At 37.9% G+C, this 12805-nt stretch overlaps 1 pseudogene across 1 annotated transcript; it reads right to left on the bottom strand.

Moving 5' to 3' along the window:
* Window positions 1-3667: 3667 nt before the first annotated feature.
* LOC143573308 (glycerol-3-phosphate acyltransferase 5-like) lies at window positions 3668-6541 on the bottom strand (annotated as a pseudogene). Its single transcript, XR_013142407.1, has 3 exons — window positions 5988-6541; window positions 4953-5456; window positions 3668-4245 (listed from the first exon to the last, which is right to left on the bottom strand). The product of XR_013142407.1 is annotated as a glycerol-3-phosphate acyltransferase 5-like (transcript).
* Between the last annotated feature and the right edge of the window lie 6264 nt (window positions 6542-12805).

The following is a 12805-nucleotide window of genomic DNA, read 5'->3' on the forward strand; positions in this document are numbered from 1 at the left end:
ACACAACACAACACAATCAATCTTCATAGTCTTTTCCTCATGTCCACAATATGCCACTGCCATCAAAGTTCTACGCCACCGCTGAAGCTCCGCCGTCGTTGAATCCTTGCCACCGTGAAAGTAGCTGAAGCTGCGACACCGCTGGACCTCCGTCACCGATGCAACCGGCTTGTTTTGAAAGCTCCCACACTCATCTTCATCATCAAGCCACCGTTAACCACCATGGAAATTTTATGTAAATTATTTAGAAATTATGTAAATGTACAGATTCAATGAGAAATTAAATGTGTAGTGTTTGAAAGAGGCTGGGTATGGGAAGTTTAGCTGGCGGCGGCCGTTTAATACTCATTTTATAGGGTGTCAGCCGTGTAGCGGGCAGCATAACCAGATGTATTTGGGTCAGAGTTGTTGGGACACTACGAAGAAGGTTTTGAATTTTGCTGATAATCAAGTGTTGCGTAATTACAGGTTTGTGCATCGCAATTTACTTGATTCCGCCTCTGTTTCACCTCTGCCGTTTGAAAATCTATCTTGACGCGGTAAGCCGGTAAGTACAACTATTTTGTTTTTTTAACAACAAACACTGACTAAACCGTTGAAAAGCTCTTAGAGATCATAGTTATTGGGCTTAATCCACAATTAAATTGGTTTAATTATAATATATATAAGTATATGTTTAGTTAATATAGGGAGTATATATATATATGTGTGTGTGTGTGCGCTTAAAAATATTGTGATGCGTGTTTGAGTGAAAGTATATGTTGGACTTAACCAAACCAAAGCCAGCAGTGGGTTCTGAAAGACTAAAAGGGTTGTGTGAACGCTTAAGTTGAAAGAACAACTTAAGGATATTGTGGGAATAAATCGTTAAAAACATGTACTAAATGAATAGGGCACGAGCTAATTTTGGACAAAACCGATCATCTACTAGAAACAGTGAGTTTCTCATAAATCCCCTTGTTTTTTATAACGATTTATATATAACTGTTTTGGGGAAAAGTATATTTAATTGACGCATTTTATTTTACAAAACGTATTAAATGGGAAGAGTCACTTGAATGGGAAAACCGTTAACCTTGGTCTAGGGCGTATAAATATTGATATATCTATCGAGGTGACACCCCTCATTTAGCAAGATATGCTGGTTACGAAGGTGGGAATATTTCGAGTTTGGTATGTCTCGTGTTGTTCATTTGATAGTCATGCATGTGTTGTACTCTTTGCTCGTTTACAACTAATACGATTTGTTTAAGAAATAAGATGCAAGATTCAAAGTTAATAATGATATTCTCATTAATTAAAATGATAAGAAATAAATTGATGTAAAAGTCGAGAGCTATTACATCATAGTTTTTAAATGATAACTCACCAACATACGTGTTGACAAATGTTTTAATATACTTTTCAGGTAAATGATAATTCGGAGCTTCGTGGTGCATGCGGGAAAAATGGTGTCATGTGTTTGAATAGGAAAAAATATAGACTTTTGTCTAGTTGGACTTGTAATCTGAATAAAAGTTGGGTATTTGACACGTGTAAAATTTCTGATGGTTGAATAAAGTCCAACATATGTATTATATGTAAATTGATTGTGACTGGTTAAATATTCGTCTGTCACAATCCGAAACGACTTAGTCAAATCTTCCGCTGCTTAAGTTAAGATTTTCGAGGTACGTGTGATAAAACTAATCTTGTTTAGTGTAGTTAATTATGCTTTATTGATGTAACAATTACATGTTTAGCTAGAGTCAGGTTAAATGCCACCTTGACCCAGTTCTCGTTCCATCTTAGGGGGTCGTTGAGTTGTTGGCCGAACCTCAGGGTTGGCATCTAGTATATATTAATGAGGAGGCGGGGGTTGGTGGTGTTGATCCTATGTATCATTTTGATGCCTAATTATATCTAACAGAGGAGTTGATCAAGGTTTGTTTTTTACTAAGCAATTTTTATTAGGAAGGATTTTCCTTAGTGATTGTTTTTTTTTCTTAATCAAGTACAAATTTTTCAATCAAATTTGTATATAAATAAGGAATACTGATTTTAAATAATCCCAACTATGCCCTATTGGTAAATATCAGTCATAATTTTACACTTACCTGCTGACAGTCCCAACTATTGACGTATTTGTTTTTAACAGGTCGCGACTAACGGATGGCTAATTCCGTTAGTCTAATGCTTACGTGGCTTGCCTAGTTGTTAAAGACTTGATTACGTGGTAGCTTACGTGGCAACCAAGCATAATAATAATAATAATAATAATAATAATATCCATGATTCCCAACCTTTTCTTTCCCACCACAACCAACCACCGTCTCCAACATTCCGGCCACCATCATATTCCTCCATTCAGCCATCCTATATCACCCTACCAAATCCACCGTCACTGCAACCTGCGATTAATGGCGAGCCGAGCATATCTGGAGCGTTGTACTAGGCTTCGACACTATAATTTTTCCGAGCAGATCGGAAGGGTTTTCCAGGTGATGGCGAGCCGAGAGATAGCTGGTTTGTAGCAGATCGGACTATGTTTTTCGTCAATTTCGTACTTTGTAGCTTAGCCAAAAACGATTGTGTCTCCGGTGATGGTGGTTGCGGAGATCTGAATATGCATTCTGGCATTGTAAGGGTTTGATATAATTAGGGATTTTTGTTAAGAAATTGAATTAGGCTTTTTGATCTTATAATTGATTCTGATTGATGCGAATGTGGTTGTGGTTCTAGGGTTTGCTAACGGAAGGAATCGAACACCCACCAAATTAGCAACCAGGAAAGTAGTTGTTGCTATCGGAGACATAGGTACAACAGCGGGTGTTGGGCTGTGTTCCGGCGATGGTTGCAGGGGTGGTCGTGTGTTCTGGAGCAAGTCTAAAAAGTGAAGTGTGTGGTAGTCGTGTGTTCTGGCGATGGTTGCGATTGCAAAGAGTCCAACAAGGCAGCCTACTCAACATCAGATGTCACGTAATGTTGCCACGTAGATCTTTTTGAAAACAAGGCGTGTCACGTAAGCATTAAACTAACGGAGTTAGTCATCCGATAGTCGCGGCATGTTAAAAACAAATACACCAATAGTTGGGACTGTCAGCAGACAATTGTAAAATTGGGACTAATATTTACCAGTAGGACATAGTTGAGATTATTTAAAACCAATATTCCTATAAATAATGGTAACCTTGTGTTATGATTATGGATGGTTTTTAATAAAAAAAATGTGTAAAGTTATTATTGATGATTAACCTACTCGATATGAACGATGGGTGTGTATGAATTTTAGGTTAAATTAACCTGAATTTGCAAATAGTGTTTTTACATGAGTTGAAAGGTGTAAATGAACTGCATAAGAATTGGAATTATATTTGAATTTTTTGAATTTGTTGGAGATGGAGGAGGCAAGCAAACTGTATGCATACAAAGGGCAGGGATGCAATTGCAAAATCATAAAAAGGCATAAAAGTCTTTTCAAACGATTTTTAAATGGATAATAAATGAAGGGACGCAATGTGATCATGCCGTTCGACAACCACAAGGATGCATACAATTCAACTTTTAAAGGGGCCTAACGAGTTTCTGCTCCAAATCACAGTGACACAAACTACAATTTACTCTTGTGAAATTATAGGAATTTGTGTGTCCAGTTTGTCTCAAAATAAATCACCATAAAACCCAGATAAATATCAATCCACATACATTATTTAATTAACCTTTCAATGTAAAACCAACATTAAAAAAAATGTTCGTAAACAATAAGCAAGGAAAAAAAAACTTATTACATAAAAAAACAAACAATTATTATACTAATTACCATTAACTAGTTAAACACAAATGGTTTAAATGTACCCACCACCTTCCTCACGGTTTTCCCCATCTTATGAACCCGGTCCATCATCGTTGTATAAGACACTGTTCCATCATTTCCAGCCAACACTCTATACTTGTCTCTCCTTGTGAAATTTGTGCACTCAAACCCTAGTGTGGCCGCCAAGATTCGTTGAACGTAATTTGCGACATCGTGTGGGCTTTTTCCCGATGAGCATGTAGCCTCTGCTGGTAACTGGTTCAAGAACGTAACTTCATAAACTGGTCTAGGGTTCATGCAGAAGAATATTGGATCTAACCCTTTCCAACCTCTAGCAGTTGTTGCATGAAAGAACCCGACACGGTAGTTCATTGCCACAGGCACGATCCGGTCTGTTAGTTCGGCAAAAAGTGCGCTGAATCGAAGCAAAAAGGGTTCTCTACAAGTCGTACCTATTAATATTATTATTATTAGTAAGTAACTAAAAACTATACGCACTTGACAACCCATAGAATTTTATTAAAAAATAATGTTTTATAACTAGGCCGGTCATTTTAGTTCTACGGGTTGTAATAAGAAATTCCATAGTCGTTCATATACTAAACAAAAGGATCCAATTACAATGATCATTTTAGTTTTATGTGTTTGATGTAAGGTTTTAAAAGTGGTATGGTGTTATAAACAATTTAAAAATTAAACATATAAATATTGGAGCAAAAATGATTCTCTACAAGTTATTATTTTTAGTAAAAACTAACGTAATTGTGTTAATTATAACGCATAACAAATATTATAAAAATAAAAAAAGTAATATTTTTATAACTAGACCGGTCATTCAGTTGACCGTTTTACTAGGATCACTGCTGTACGTAGCAGTTTCAAAACTTATATAGCATTAAATAATTCAAAAATTAAACATATAAATATAAAACGAAATTAGAATAAAATATAGAAATGCATTACTTTTATGTGAATTTGTAATAATAATAATAATAAAGTATAAGTTTTAGCATAAATAGAAAAATATATAGTTTTAGATAGTATATATAGATTGGTATTTGAGGAAGAAAAAAACTAAATATAATGAATAAAATAAAAACTTGTAATCCAAAATTTATAATAGAAACACCAATGAAAAGGAAATACAAACTATGTATACCTTCGGGGCAAACCACCAAATCACCTTTGGATAGTTCCTTTTTGATCTTCTCAGCATCCACATGGCGGTTCGGGTCAAACGAACGGTGGGGATGGGTGATAAGATCTCGGATAATCTTGATACAGAGTAAGTAACCGCTGGGAAACTTCGTTGGAGGACAGTGGACAACACCACAGGGTCCATTAAAGTCCGGTGGGTGCAGACAAAGAGGACGCCGCCGTTGGACCCTGACGGTGTTAGTGGCGGGACTCCTTTCACTGTGACGTTGGAACCGAATACGAAGGCCACATAAGGAATAGCCCACATTGGCAATATAAGTCCAACTAGTATACGGATGGTTGCAAGGACGACACCAATGGGGATCCAGAGAAGGATGAGAAGTGCAGTGGAAGGAGTCGGCCGCTTCACGAGCCGGCCGTCATGGAAGATCACCGGCACCGGCTGGGTTTTCTGGTGTGGGATGTGGTTCTTGTCTTTGATTATGTATGGTGTATTTAGTTGTTCCTGCAATCACATAAAATAATATTATTTGTATGCTAATTTTTGTTAATTATAACTCTCATGCACATGCATGATAATTTCATGGAAACGAAAATATTCATTTTGATCATGATATTAACAAAATAAACTTACCCTTTTGAAATTAGGAAAAATAAATTATTGACTTTGTTTATAGTTTCTAATAATTTTCACCGATCATATGTAAGAGGACACATGTCAACAATCACCGACAAATTAGACGCTCGATTAATTTTATGGAAAAAGTTTATCTTATTAATCTGTGGACCACATGGGATCTCAAGCCATTCATGGATCCGCTGCACCGGGGTGAATTTGCTACACCAAAATGACTGAATCTATTGCGACAAAGGATCTGATGCGTCAAGCTGAAACCCATTGCGTCAAAAGACACTTGTCGTGCTATAATTGATTAGTTGTTTTAGAAAATTAAAGCTATTTTGTGAGTTTTCCCAATCAAAATGGATTGTTTCGTGTTATAAATATCTTAGTGTATGTATTGTAATTTTGGTTTACCCTGCATAGAGACAAGAACGAAGAATCTGAAGGGCATCTTGCGAGCCCTAGGGCCGGTTGTCTACCACCAAACATGGCTGCAACACGATCACAAACCGATGATCCGAACTCATTATCTCGAACCAAGCCAGTGGCTAACCCAAACCGGCTAACCACAAGCTCACTCCCAATAACTTCATCAGCCAGCAAATGCTCTTTCACAAACCGCTCAACCATAACCGTAGGCATTTTAGTCACAACCACCCGTTTTTCACCCAAGTTAAACACCTTCCAAGCTTCCAAATCAATATCATCAAAGTAAAACTTGGGCAAAACCGCCCTCGCCACCGACTCAATCTTGACATGGGAACTCCAACGGTTGCAAGAAATATGGCCAGTTTCAAGCTAATATCCGGCTTCCCACATGCATCGAGTAGCTTGATAATCGGCCAGAATAATAACAACATTGTGAATCGGATTAAGCCCGATGCTTCGAATGCGACTAGCATGAAGTAGGAGAATGGATCTTTGTTCTTTGAAAGGGTTCCTTCTAGCTCAGAAACCACAGACTCCATAATATGTACGTTTTGTTAATTTGTGTTTAGTTTTGCTGAGTTAAGTTTTGATTGAATTTAGGAATAGATTGAAGATGAAGATGAGGTGAGAAGCGTGTATGGGATTATGGATGGAGGTTGAAGTTGGATTGACTATATGTAATGCAAGAATGAGGTCGTTTATCGTTTTATACCTACCATCCATATAGCAAATGGTGCCCGTTTATATTTGAATTTTCGTCTCCTAATTATTTAATAACTTTCTTTAGTGTAATGTTTGAATTTGAATATATTGCTATAGTTAATAAATAATGCTTTATATCTGGTAACTTAACCCCAACAACTTATTTAGATTGATCTAAAATTTATCACCAATTCATAAATTCATAACTCATAAAAAGTCAATTAAAGGTGATTTTGAAACACATTTATTTAATGAATAGTTAGACTAGGAGGGAGAAGGGCACTGTGGAGGAGGGAACACCGCCGGGGGTGCGGAAGGGTTTGGCGTGAAGGGGACGGCCGGCGCGGTGACGGTGGGGTCCCCCCCTCCAACGGATTTATTACCGTTATCAAATTTAAATAATATAAAATACATATATATGTATATATATAGATATATCTATACATATAGATATATATATATATATACATATAGATATAGGGGAGGGATATTTTGAGAACCATGTTGAGTTGTAAAAACTTAAGAACTCCATTCTAGGCCACACATTTAATTAAATGGATTGGAATATGTGGTTGAGATTAAATCTGGCAAAAAAGTCAAAGTGGGAGAGAGAATAAATTTGTAAGTGGTTACACTAACTTTTACGTCCGTTACACATGTGTAAAAAGTCGACTCGATGCGTAAAAAATTCTGTAATTTTTTTACGTGTGTGTAACCTATATATATTACGCATGTGTAAAAAAATCGAAAAAAAAAATCGTTACACTGAGTTCTTTCGAGTTCTTAAAACTCAAAGGGGTTCTCATTTGAAATCTCTCCTCTATATATATATATATATATATATATATATATATATATGCCATTCACCCAATCTCTACAAACATCCCATTCTCCTATTTAAACTTTTTAAAACTTTCTCCACAAATATGTCTTCCGACTCATCTTCGATACCCAACTTGCAGCCCGATATCGACGATATTTCCAATTTGGATTCAGATGATGACACGATATTTAGTGCTATTCGAGAGGCCGCCCAACTCTTAGTCCAGCATTGCAAAAGCTCACAACCACTAAAAAGACGGCATCATCTTCAACGGGATCGCGTAGGTGCTCATGACTGGTTGATGAAAGATTATTTTTCGCCGGACGCGACTTTTGATTCGGAACGATTTCGGTGCGGTTATCGGATGAGTCGCTAACTATTTTTACGAATAGTTGGTGATTTAGAACGCGTTTATGCATTCTTCCAACAACGGCCGGACGCGAGAGGTAAACCGGGATATTCAACTATGTAAAAATGCATGGCGGCAATTTGTTAACTAGCGTACGGGACTACGAGCGACGCCATGGAAGAGTATTTAAAGATGTCGGAGACAGTGGCTCGTGAGGCGCTTTACACATTCTACGAATGTGAGTATTATTATTCTAATTATTTATTTCAAAACCATAACATTTTGAGTATGAATTTTATAAAATTTATTAAACTTAGGTATTCCACAATTATATCATAAACTATTTGAGGAAGCCGACTCAAAGTGATGTACAAAAATTATATGATATGCATCAACAAAGACCCGGTTTTCCCGGGATGCTTGGTAGCCTTGATTGCACACACTGGGAATGGGAATCCTGTCCTGTTTCTTAGCAAGGTCAATATCATCGGGGTGATCATGATGGCCCAATAATTATTCTTAAGACGGTTGCATCATTTGATCTTTGTATATGGCATGCATTTTTTGGGATGCCCGGTGCAAACAATGATGTAGCTGTGATTAATGTGTCCCCTATTTTTGACCGCCTCAACAGACGGAGTCTCACCCGACACCTCATTTTCCACGAACGATGTTAACTACGAATACGGATATTATCTAGTCAACGGTATCAGAGTGGGCCACGTTGGTTCTTAGCTTTACGTGCCCAACTGACGAAAAACGTCAGTATTTCAAGAAAAAAACACGAGTCGGCCAGAAAAGACATCGAAATGTCATTCGGGGTATTAAAGAAACGTTGCTCTAGCATTAGACAACTGGATCGTTTTCAACAAATGGATAAGTTAAGAAACATAATGTACACTTGCATTATCTTGCATAATATGATATTGGAAGACTAGGGTAGAGCAATTTGCCAAGGCGAGTACAACGATGAGCCAGAGCCGATCTACACTAAGCGAAGATGAGAAACTTGCTAATTTATTAAAAACACGAAAAGGGAAATAAATTTCAGCCTTCGATCGGATTTTGTTGAACATCTTTGGAGTAATAAGCAAGATGACGGCGAGAACGACGACTAAAAATAGCTGTAATTTTTTTATATGTTTTCATATTTAATTTATTTTGTATTTTAGTATTATTGTATTTTTTTTTATTATTATATTATATATTATTGTAATGGTTTTTTCATTTTAAGAAAAAAGGTTGGGCATCGAAACCCCCCTCATCATAGAGGGGCATTATCTCCTGAGGCTTCGATGCCCCCAGTGTCCACATGGCGCTGACATGGCACTGTGGAGGGGCTTCGAAGCCCCCCACCATAACATACAGCCTAATCGTAATAATTTATTTGTTTTCTTCTAGACTTAACTGTATCTTAAGCAAATAAAATCTTTTGTATTGGAAATCTCTACCTAGTTTATGCTAAAAATGAAAATAAAATACATGTAAACATTTACATTCATGTTTTGTTTGACAAATTAGTGGTGACATTTATGGATGACAAGTGGGCAACGAGGGCGATAAACACCCCCCCCCCCCCCCCGCGATAAAAGGGCGATATATATTTGTCGTCGTTAACTTTTTAAAAATATTATCATTTTATTTATTTGGACTGTTTTAACAGTCAAAAACCAAAAAAACTAGAAACAATGTATATATACATATTGTAAGGTCCCGTTCCCGGAAGCCCTATTTTGGTGTTGGATTTACTCATAAACACAATTCTAAATATCAGAGTTAATTAAAACTTCGAGGAATAATTTAAAACTTCAAACATCATATTACAAAACATTCATTTTGTCTTAACATACAAATTGTCTTTTCATAAACATTAATTAAAACAGTCATAACACTTCATCGTGGATGCCAGTCTCTTCAGTTCATGTCATGTGTCCCTCCTCAAGCCAGTTGCCTCAACCTATTTGCCTGCGTGCATACTAAAAGTCAGCAACGCTGAGTGAGTTCTAGTTAATCAATTAACATACATTTCATTCATATTCTCATCCATACACATCCGAAGATACGTATTCATATCTTACTTACTATTACTTCTTTCATACATACTTTACATACATGCATGCGTACCTACATACTTTCTTTCATAAAACCCTATGGTATACCATAATCTATTCTACATTAAACATCACAGATTATGTAAGGGTCTGGTCATAACATCACAGATATTATAAGGGTCTGGTCCCTAACATCACAGATATTATAAGGGCCTGGTCCCTAACATCACAGATATTATAAGGGTCTGGCCCCTTTTGCCTCGAATAACCATATAACCATACTTGTCTCGTCAATCATCCCTACATTTATCATATGTGCATACTTTACCTGTCTTATGTATATAATAAATATATACATGCTCATTCATACAATCATCATATGGTAATAACATTCAATACATAGTCATACGCGTATCATACACTTATCAATTAAGTAAATTTATTATCACATAGGAGTATGTACACAGCCCCGAAATCATAACAGATAAAGGGGCTAGAACTCACTTGGATCATGTTTCGTTCACCGTTAATAGTAATCCCCTTCCTGAGTTGTGCACGGCTAACTGTGTAATACATCACGAGTGTCAATTATCTATTACTACTACTTCATACACCCACATTAATGAAACCCTCAACTAACAGGGGTCCGGGGGGGGCAGCGCCCCTGGTAGCGGGGTCTAGGGGCGGCAGCCCCTAGCAGGGTCCAAGGAGCAGAGCCCCTGGTTGGGGTTGAACTGCTAGGTCAGCTCGGAAAAATTTTATTTTCATTAACAGTCATTTAACAAAAATGCATCAGAAAATGAATTTCATGAAATTTCGCATGGAATTTCGCTTCTCATGGGAAGGTTTCGCTTCGCATGGCCATTTCGCTTCTCATGCTTATTTCGTTTCGCATGGCATGCGATGGAAGCCCTTTTTCATGCGAAAACCCCTTTTTACTTCGTTTTTACCATTTTAAGGCCATTTTCCTCCGAGATTCTTCCTTAGGACCCGATTCTACTCTTTTTATGGGTTTCGGGTCATGCCAACTTTGTATACCCGTGTTTTTCATGGTCCAAACATCATCTTTTGTCCTATAACACCCCCATGAGGTTAAAACTCATCAAGTTTATATTTTTCTTACATTTCACAACCCGATCTATCATTGTATCGGCTTGCATGTCGATTCTAACCATAAAACTTAACCCTTTGGCCGAAGCTTACCTTTTGCTCCGGGTTCGGTTCAGATCTGGACAAACCCGAAGATCTGGACGTGTTTCTTGGTGTTTGATGACGTTTACACACGAGGTTTTTCCTTCTTTTGGCTCGGGATTGGATTCGGGTGATAGAGAGAAAGTGTGTGTGCGTTCTTAAGTGTGTGTGATGGTGGAAAGAAATGGAATGGAGAAGAGGTTGGGGTATATATATAGGGTTCCAAGGGCCTCACCACCCACTCCCTTTTCCAACCAAACCTTATCCAAACATAAACACGCACACAATTAAACTAACGACACACAGTTAATAATAAACTTCTCTTTTATTTGTTTATCTCAAAATACGGATCTTACACATATATCATCTTCTTCTCAAACTTCATCTCCAACATTTTCAATCTTTCATACAAAAATACATCTCTTCTTCAAAATATCTACAAAAATGAATCCTAGATACAACCCAAACCATCCATTCCTCCTTTTTGGGCAATGCCATGCTCCACAAAGCCAACCGAACCTAAACTATCCATGGCTTAGTTTTGGCCAAAACCCTACTCCGAAAAACAACAAACCAACTTCCCGTACACTGGAAACCAACCGAACCTAAACTATCCATTTCTTTTTCCCGACCCGAACTTAAACATGTATACCAACTTCCTCAGCCACCAAAACCGCATGTCGGTGTTCAGGTCTAGCCAAACGGAGCCAGAAACGGTGCTGGAGACTCAATCGTCACGGGCATCCAGTTCAACCTAAAAGGTGGGCTGTAAACACAAAAGAAAGAACCAATAGATCTGGCGACGCCGCATGAGTACTTAGCATGGACGGAGGAGGAGGAAGTAACTCTCACACGAGCTTGGATCTCCATTTCGGAGAATCTAGACGTTTGTAAGTTATTAATATTAAGTATTTACTTAACTTTATTTAGTATTTATTTATAATTAATATTAATTATGAAAATAATTTTAATTTTAGCAAACTATCAAGCCTCCGGAATATTTTGTAAGAAAATATTTAAAGTTTGGCTCCAGATAACGACCAAACCAGTTGAATGCTGGGTAAAAAACGGTTCAAGCCCATTGGAAAGTCATAAACCAAGAATGCCAAAAATATGCTGGGATATACAACCGATTGAAGCGAACCGGTTGGAGTAACAGGAAAATCTACGTCAACATCCAATCTCGAGCGTTAACCAACTTTCGAACTCAAGGGCAACCGAAAGGGCGGCAAGGGAAGGCGTTTAAGTATTTGACTTCTTGGGAGAAACTTCGGGTTTGCCCGTAATGGAACGGGGAACGCACCGTTCCAGTCGCTCGACGATCCGGCACATAATCCTCGGCTACAAAACAGTCGAATACCTCGTTTTTGACAAATCCGATCACACCCGCAATACCCTACGATGCCCATAACTTCGACGAGGATGTTGCAGTTAATTTAGGGGACGATGACGTACAAGAGTTGGCTCGACCCCCCCCCCCCCGGTGAGGAAGAAAAAGGAATACAAAAACGTGGAGGGTTCGTCGTCGACACGAGCCGATGTGGGGGGTGCGAAGAATTGGACCGACTAAACGATATGTTCAGTCGTTTCGAAACCCAAAACGTGGAACGTTTCGCTACCTACCAAGCTAACAACGAAACCAACGATCGGCTCGCCTGTGTATTTGAATTGCGGCAAATTGAACGAG

Source organism: Bidens hawaiensis, unplaced genomic scaffold (assembly GCF_021521415.1).
Source record: "Bidens hawaiensis isolate Kalapana, Puna unplaced genomic scaffold, B.hawaiensis_p1.1 tig00026376_1, whole genome shotgun sequence".
NCBI lineage: Eukaryota > Viridiplantae > Streptophyta > Magnoliopsida > Asterales > Asteraceae > Bidens > Bidens hawaiensis.